Genomic DNA, 7939 nt, shown 5'->3' with positions numbered 1-7939 from the left:
AATGCATGAATATGTTCATGCGTGCTAATACCATAGGCATAGGCAGAAATAGAAGATCTTTGGTTCCAGCCCTACCTGGTATAGAACTTGAGTCCCCCCCCATAACAAACTGTGTAACCTCGGACAAGATAACAAGGGCAATAATGTCCACCATGGAGGGCTGTTGTATGAACTGGAGACAGAGGCTAGAAAGTGTTCATCCTTGTGCCTGGCCCATAGTAGGTGTTCAGTAAAGGTAACGATTGTGTAATTATGGTCTCAAATAAGTTGTGCACTTAAAAGCAACTGTTAGGTTTTCTACTTCATCTCTCAAATTCCCAAGCACATTGAAGGACAAATAGTAGGAGCTTAATAAATATGGGTTTGACTGCTTGGTTGAGAAACTCCATCTGTAAGCACAATGGGAAAAGTTTGTTGCATAAATTACCCCAATCCACAGATACTTATCAAGAAATGACAACGACTAAGGAATTATGCTTGTCACTGTGTTAGCCAGACATTAGTAAAGAATTAGAAAACAAAACATCTCTAAAATTCTAAGTGAAAATCCTACTTGTTAAGCTCATTTTCACACTGAAAGGTTGGCTCTCGGGTACACAGTTTCTGTAATTCAAGTTCAGGCTCATACTTAGGAATTTACCAAAACACTGGTAGTCTTAGCAACTGTCAAGAAATAAATGTGTTTTCTGCTCTGTTCCTATGTATAATTTGCACATACTGATTATTTATCTGCTCAAGACAGCCTGTATGGTGTCTTTTCATCTGTCCAGCACCACACTCCTTTTACCCTATCCTAGACCTTGTCTATCCTTTACAGACTTAACAGTGATCTGTTTTAAGAAAAGAAAATAAATCACTTTCCCAGGAAATCTACATGTTTCTCAAGAGAGAGTACCCCACTGAGAGAGACACGGGCCTTGGCCATTGTTTTGTTAAATAGTAATAATAACTTAAAATGTGATGACAGCAGCTGATGCCTAACTGCAGGGTAAGGACCGGTCTTGTTAATGTTGCCTGGCAACCTGTGTATGACATCTCAGAGAATCTGAAGGGATCCAATGAGTTAGAAGAGGTCACAGCATCAGGATCAAGGGAACTTAAAGGTCACTGAGGAGCCAGAAAACTCTCTACTGATCTCTGCAAGATGAAATTGAAGAATCTGTGAATAGAAGTGTGTATAAACCAAATCCAATTTTTCTTTAATTTCCTAACATCCTTAAAAAGAAGGGACAGAAGTCATAGACATGTACATTTCTGAGTCTTTTTATGACCTTTTTTTAATATTAATTTTTATAAATACTTAGATACTCCAGAAATTTCAAGGACTGGTCAAGAGGGAATCCAACCCTGAAAAGTTTTTGACATGATAAAAGAAAAAATAAATATATAAATAAACAATTTCCTTCAAAATAATCCAATCTACTTAACACTAAGGTTTCAGCATTCAAATAACACTTTTATGGTAAAAATTCTATGTGGCTGAGCCTGGTCAACTTATACATGTGCAACATGCATAAGTACTAAAATTTACTTAACTTTCTATAAATCATATTGACCAGGCTTTAATATGCCATACATTCTATTACATGTTGGAGACAGGGGGAAAAAAAAAAAAAGGGCTCACTGTCTATATCTTCAAAAGGTGCACAGTTCTCAGGGATGGGGGAGTGAGAGTAAGATATGCATTTATGTGCATTTGTGATGCCTGTTCCAAATTATAGAGTCCACTGAGGCTTCTGGTGATGGCATGTTCAATCAGTTCAGTTCAGTTGCTGTTGTGTCTGACTCTGCAATCCTATGGACTGCAGCATGCCAGGCTTCCCTGTCCGTCACCAACTCCTCGAGATTTCTCAAACTCATCTCCATCGAGTTGGTGATGCCATCCAACCATCTCATCCTCTGCCACCATCCCCTTCTCCTGCCTTCAATCTTTGCCAACATCAGGGTCTTTTCAAATGAGTCAGTTCTTCGCATCAGGTGGCCAAAGTATTGGAGTTTCAGCTTTAGCATCAGTCCTCCCAATGAATATTCAGTACTGATTTCCTTTAGGATTGACTGGTTGGAAGAGTCTTCTCCAACACCACAGTTCAAAAGCATCAATTCTTCAGCATTCAACTTTCTTTATAGTCCAACTCTCACATCCATACATAAGTACTGGAAAAATAGGTTTGACTACCTGGACCTTTGTTGGCAAAGTAATGTTTCTGTTTTTTAATATGCTGTCTAGGTTGGTCATAGCTTTTCTTGCAAGGAGCAAGCATCTTTTAATTTCATGGGTGCAGTCACCATCTGCAGTGAATTCAGAGCCAAGAAAACAAAGTCTGTCTCTATTTCCATTGTTTCCCCATCTATTTGTCATGAAGTGATGGGACTGGATGCCATGATCTTCAGTTTCTGAATGTTGAGTTTTAAGCCAGCTTTTTCACTCTCCTCTTTCACTTTCATCAAGAGGCTCTTTAGTTCTTCTTTGCTTTCTGCCATAAAGGTGGTGTCATCTGCATATCTGAGGTTATTGATATTTTTTCTGGGTATCTTGATTCCAGCCTGTGTTTCATCCAGTTCAGCATTTGCATGATGTACTCTTCATGTAAGTTAAATAAGCAGGGTGACAATATATAGCCTTGATGTACTCCTTTCCCTCTTTGGAGCCAGTCTGTTGTTCCATGTCCAGTTCTAACTCTTGCTTCTTGACCTGTATACAGATTTCTCAGGAGGCAGGTAAGGTGGTCTGGTATTCCCATCTCTTTAAGAATTTTCCATAGTTTGTTGTGAGCCACACAGTCAAAGGCTGTGGTGTAGTCAATAAAGCAAAAATAGATGTTTTTCTGGAACTCTCTTGCTTTTTCTATGATCCAACACATGTTGGCAATTTGATCCATAAGCCTCTTATCCTTATTCATCAGAGGGCAGACAGAAAGAAAACTGCAATCACAGAAAACTAATCAAACTGATCACATGGACCACAGCCTTGTCTAACTCAATGAAAGTAGGAGCTGTACCATGTAGGGCCACCCAAGACAGATGGGTCATGGTAGAGAGTTCTGACAAAATGCGGTCCAGTGAAGAAGGGAATGGCTAACCACCTCCGTATTCTTGCCTTGAGAACCCCATGAGACAGTATGAAAAGGCATGTTCAACAAATATCGATTAATCCGGACCTGAAATTTGGAAGTTGTCCTTGACCCTTCTCTCACTTCTACCCCTAGACAACCACAGGTCCCATCAACTTGACCTCTTGATTAGGCCTTAGCCTTTTCTTCTGACCATCTCTTTTGCTAACTCTTTAGATTCAGTTCAGTTTAGTTCAGTTACTCAGCCATGTCCAACTCTGCAACCCCATGGACTGCAGCATGTCAGGGTTCCCTGTCCATCACCAACTCCTGGAGTTTACTCAAACTCGTGTCCATTGAGTTGATGATGCCATCCAACCATCTCATGCTCTGCCATCATCTTCCTTCTCCTCCTGCCTTCAATCATTCCCAGAATCAGGGATTTTCACATGAGTCAGTTCTTTGCATCAGGTGGCCAAAGTATTGGAGTTTCAGCTTCAGCATCAGTCCCTCCAGTGAATATTCAGGACTGATTTCCTTTTGGATGGAGTGATTGGATCTCCTTGCAATCCAAGGGACTCTCAAGATTCTTCTTCAACACCACAGTTCAAAAGCATCAATTATTTGGTGCTCAGCTTTGTTTATAGTTGAACTCTCACCATATATGACTACTGTCATGTATGGATGTGAACTCCTTAGCTTGGCCCACACTATCTCTTGTTTGGACTTGTGGAACAGCTTCCCAGTTGATCTGTTTCTCCTTTTATACCTCTAAACAATTGCCACACTTTCTGGGTTCTAATCTCAAATCTGTGACTTTTGGTGTTAAATTTCTCTGCACCTTACTTTTGTCATCAGTGAAATGAGGATAACAATAGCCTTTATCTTACAACTTTGTTTGGAAAACTGGACTGCTTTTAGAATAATACGTAGCTTATAGTAGTGAAATGAAAGTTGCTCTGCTGCTGCTGCTGCTGCTAAGTCTCTTCAGTCGTGTCCGACTCTGTGCGACCCCATAGACGGCAGCCTACCAAGCTCCTCCGTCCATGGGGTTTTCCAGGCAAGAGTACTGGAATGGGGTGCCATTGCCTTCTCAGTCATGTCCAACTCTTTGCAACCCCATGGACTATACAGTCAATGGAATTCTCCAGGCCAGAATACTGGAGTGGGCAGCCTTTCCCTTCTCCAGGTGATCTTCCCAACCCAGGGATTGAACCCAGGTCTCCCGCATTGCAGGTGGATTCTTATCCGGCTGAGTGACAAGGAAAGCCCCAGAATACTGGAGTGGGTAGCCTATCCCTTCTCCAGCGGACCTTCCCAACCCAGGAATCGAAGCAGGGTCTCCTGCATTGCAGGCAGATTCTTTACAAACTGAGCTATCAGGAAAGCCCATAGCTCATAGTAAGCACTCAATAAAAATTAGCTTTGTTTATCATCAGTGCCTTCCCTTCCTTAAAATAGTGTCCATTGTACTTAGAATAAAAGGAAAACCATTAAGGCATAAAAGTCCCTTCTTGACCTCACTCCTGCCTCTCTGTGCCCTCATCTTGAATCAATAACAAACCCAATTTCATGTTGAATCTATGCTTCAGCTATGCTAGTCTTCTTACATGATTCAAAAGAGCCAAACTGGTCACCTCAGGGCCTTTGTACCTGTTGTTCTCTTCTTCCCTGAAAATCAGCATGATTAACCCCTTTCATTTTTTAGGTCCTGGGTTAACGCAATCTCTTTGGAGAAATCTTCCCTGGCCTCCGTATCCACAGTACATCCGTGCCTCTGTGAGTTTATCCAGTCTTTTGTTTGCTTCCTCCCAGCACTTACTATGGAGGGATTTCACTCTTCCCCTAGAACAAGAGTCAGCAGATTTTTTCATAGAGGGCCAGAGAGTAAGTATTGTAGTCCTTGTGGGCCATACCATCCTTATCACAGCTACAACAGTCCACTAGAATTGTAGAGTGAAAGCAGTTATATTTCAGCAAAACTGAAATAAGCATATCTATGTTCCCATAAAACGTTATTTCTAGACACTGAAACTTCAATTCCATATCATTTTTGAATCATGAAATATATTCTTTTGATTTTTTTCAACCATCAAAAAATGTAAAAATCTGCTGAACTCACAGGTCATATAGAAACAGGTGAATTTGGCCCTGCACCTGAATATAAACTTTGTGCGGAGAGAGATACACTTATCATATCACTGTTATACTACAGGATTTGATCCAGGGCCTCATATATAATGGCTTGTGTTAGTTACTTTTTCAATAAATAAATAAATCTCCCTGTAAGTTGTAATGAGCACAGCTAGATCTATTACACACTGAGCAAAATGGAAATTTGAATAGAAATAATTAAAAATTAATTTTCATCCTGTGTTTATAGTTTACAAAGTACTTCCATGTACATTTCTCATTTTTTTTTTGCAATAAATAGGGCAACTGCATGAATTTCTGTTTATGAGTTTCAGCATGAATTTCTCAAGGTAATACAGCTAGTTAATGATGAGGTTTAATCTTCAGAAGGAGAAGCTGTTTCCTCTCTGGACCAACAGCACAGTCATTCCCTGGAGACTATTGAAAATGAAAATTCTCAGGCCCCACCCTAAAGCTACTGAATCAAAACTTCAACTGTGAGGCCCCAAAATCTGTGGTTCAACACACCCTATGGGTGATATTGTTGCACGTGAATGCTTGAGAACTATTCCTGTAGGCCAGTGGCTCTGAACACTGGCTTCACCTTAGAATCACCTGCAGAGTTTATAGAAACCATCAGTGCCTGGGCCCCACCCCCAAGAGTCTGACTCATTTCATCTGGGGTAGGGTGCGGGCATCAGTTGTTTTAACAACTCCCCAGGTGATGCTAAAGTACATCTGGAGTCAGAGGCTACTGCAGTCAAGGCCATGCTGCTTCTCCTAACAGGAAAGAAATGTTGCCCAAATTAGTTAGAATCACCTGCCATAGAGCCAAGCCAATATTAAGTCCTGAACTTATTCTCTTCATGGGACACCAAAAGATGGATTTCCTACTACCTCAGAGAACTTAATAGAGTTTCACAGACACCACAGGCCCACAGAAAAAGACCTGCCCCAATAATCTCTCATGTTCCAATTTCTCTTCAGGCTTTTATTCCCATTGCCATGGCCCCCTCCACTCCTGCTTCCATCAGCTGACTGCACCGATTCCATTAGAACTAAGGGCAGGTGCAGCCTGGAATGAAGCAGGAACTCATCTGTTTCTCCAGTTCTCACTCCTGATGTTTGCTAGTTTGTATGATTAATTTTATCAATTTTCCTGACCTGCTTTGCCACTGAAATAAATATGACAGCTGCTGTGCTGCCTCCATTCTTTCTCTTGCCAAGTGAGATGCTGAGATGTGTTTTCTTGTTGATTGCAGACTTGGGCAAATATCAAGTAAACAGACTAAACAGGATTCATCCTGGTCATACCGACAAAGCAGGTGTGGAATAAAATACTCATGCTTTAGTAGATATAAATCAGAGAAAGCTGATTTCCCATCTTCTAGATTTCCTAGGTACTCATTCAAGAAAACAACATCATGTTCTACATTTCCAAGTCTGCTTTGCCCACCAGTTCTAATTTTCCTCCTTTACAGAGTAAACTACTTGATAGGTGTCAATACCAAAATACTCTCTGACTACCTCTTATATTCATCTGTCCAGTAAAGTGAGGTGATAAAGAACATGTGAAAGTGTTTTGCAAACTATAACCTCTCCCAGAAATGCTAGCCATTATTATTAAACTTACCAGCTTGCCTTAGTCTGAAAGAAGTCACCTGTACTGAGCACCTATTTGCCAGGCCCTTTACATTAATCTTCTGGAGAAGGAAATGGCAACCCACTCCAGTATTCTTGCCTGGAGAATCCCATGGACAGAGGAGCCTGGTGGGCTACAGTCCACGGGGTCACAAAGAGTCAGACACGACTGAGCAACTTCACTCACTTACATTAATCTTAAGGTGTTTCAATCCCATTTTACAGAGAAAACTGAGGCTCAAATGGTTGCCTATCTGCCCATCAAGCTGCAAGTTCAAGGCCTGCTTGAAGCCCGTGTCTGTCACCCACCACCACACCACCGTCTACTACGCTGTGGCCACCAGACGCAGGCAGGGCTGCCTGACTGCAGTTACATCTAAGTCCAGCTTCCAGACCAGATAATGTAGAGATGGAACCTGATTTAAGATTGTGGGTAAACGAAGCAAACCTGCTTTCCTTTGGTTTAATTTGAGGGAAAACCAAAAGACACTTCAATCCAAAACTGATCATTATATGACTTTGAACAAGTTCAACTCTTTTTGTGTTTCAGTTTAGTTTTCTAGTGTATAAAATACATAGAATAATAACCACAGGGTTTGGTTTTGAGGGTTACATTAGCTTAAGAAGATAATATACACAAAATATGCCTGCAATGGTTCCCGATAGCTATAAGGTGCTTGAGGGTGGATTTTAAATATGAATCTTAGACCCTTCATACAAGAAAAACTGAAATACTACCATTTCTATTACCCTATTAACTCAAATAAAATAGTTCCTTTGAGTTAAAATATTGTCAGAGTAATAGGTCTCAAAGTGTATGTGTGGGGGGTGGGGGCAGGGATGGACAACAAAATAAGTTGGCTACTGGTGAGAAGCACAGAATCACTGTCATCCTTGGTAACCTTGCTAACCAACTGAGGGCTGAGCAGGTAAGTGCAGAAGAATGAGTAGCCATTGGCCTGGAGCTTTATTCTCTAAAGGGAGGGTAGTGAGGCCAATTTTGTTAGGAACAAAGTTGAAAATGCCGAAACCCAGCTTCCTAAATTGTTCAACTGGAAGTAACCTGCAGAGGCCATTTTCCTCCTGTCTTCTAAGAGTAAATATTGTTATCTCTT

The 7939-nt window shown here is 41.0% G+C and overlaps 1 long non-coding RNA gene across 1 annotated transcript; it reads left to right on the top strand.

The window, feature by feature from the left end:
* The first annotated feature begins 1003 nt into the window (after positions 1 to 1003).
* On the top strand, positions 1004 to 7621 carry LOC133245245 (uncharacterized). Its single transcript, XR_009735620.1, has 3 exons — positions 1004 to 1171; positions 4759 to 4829; positions 7050 to 7621. It is a non-coding gene; the product is annotated as an uncharacterized LOC133245245 (long non-coding RNA).
* Positions 7622 to 7939: the final 318 nt, after the last annotated feature.

The sequence above is a fragment of the Bos javanicus genome, chromosome 3, assembly GCF_032452875.1.
Source record: "Bos javanicus breed banteng chromosome 3, ARS-OSU_banteng_1.0, whole genome shotgun sequence".
NCBI classification, from domain to species: Eukaryota; Metazoa; Chordata; class Mammalia; order Artiodactyla; family Bovidae; genus Bos; species Bos javanicus.
This window is presented reverse-complemented; position numbering and strand designations above follow the sequence as displayed.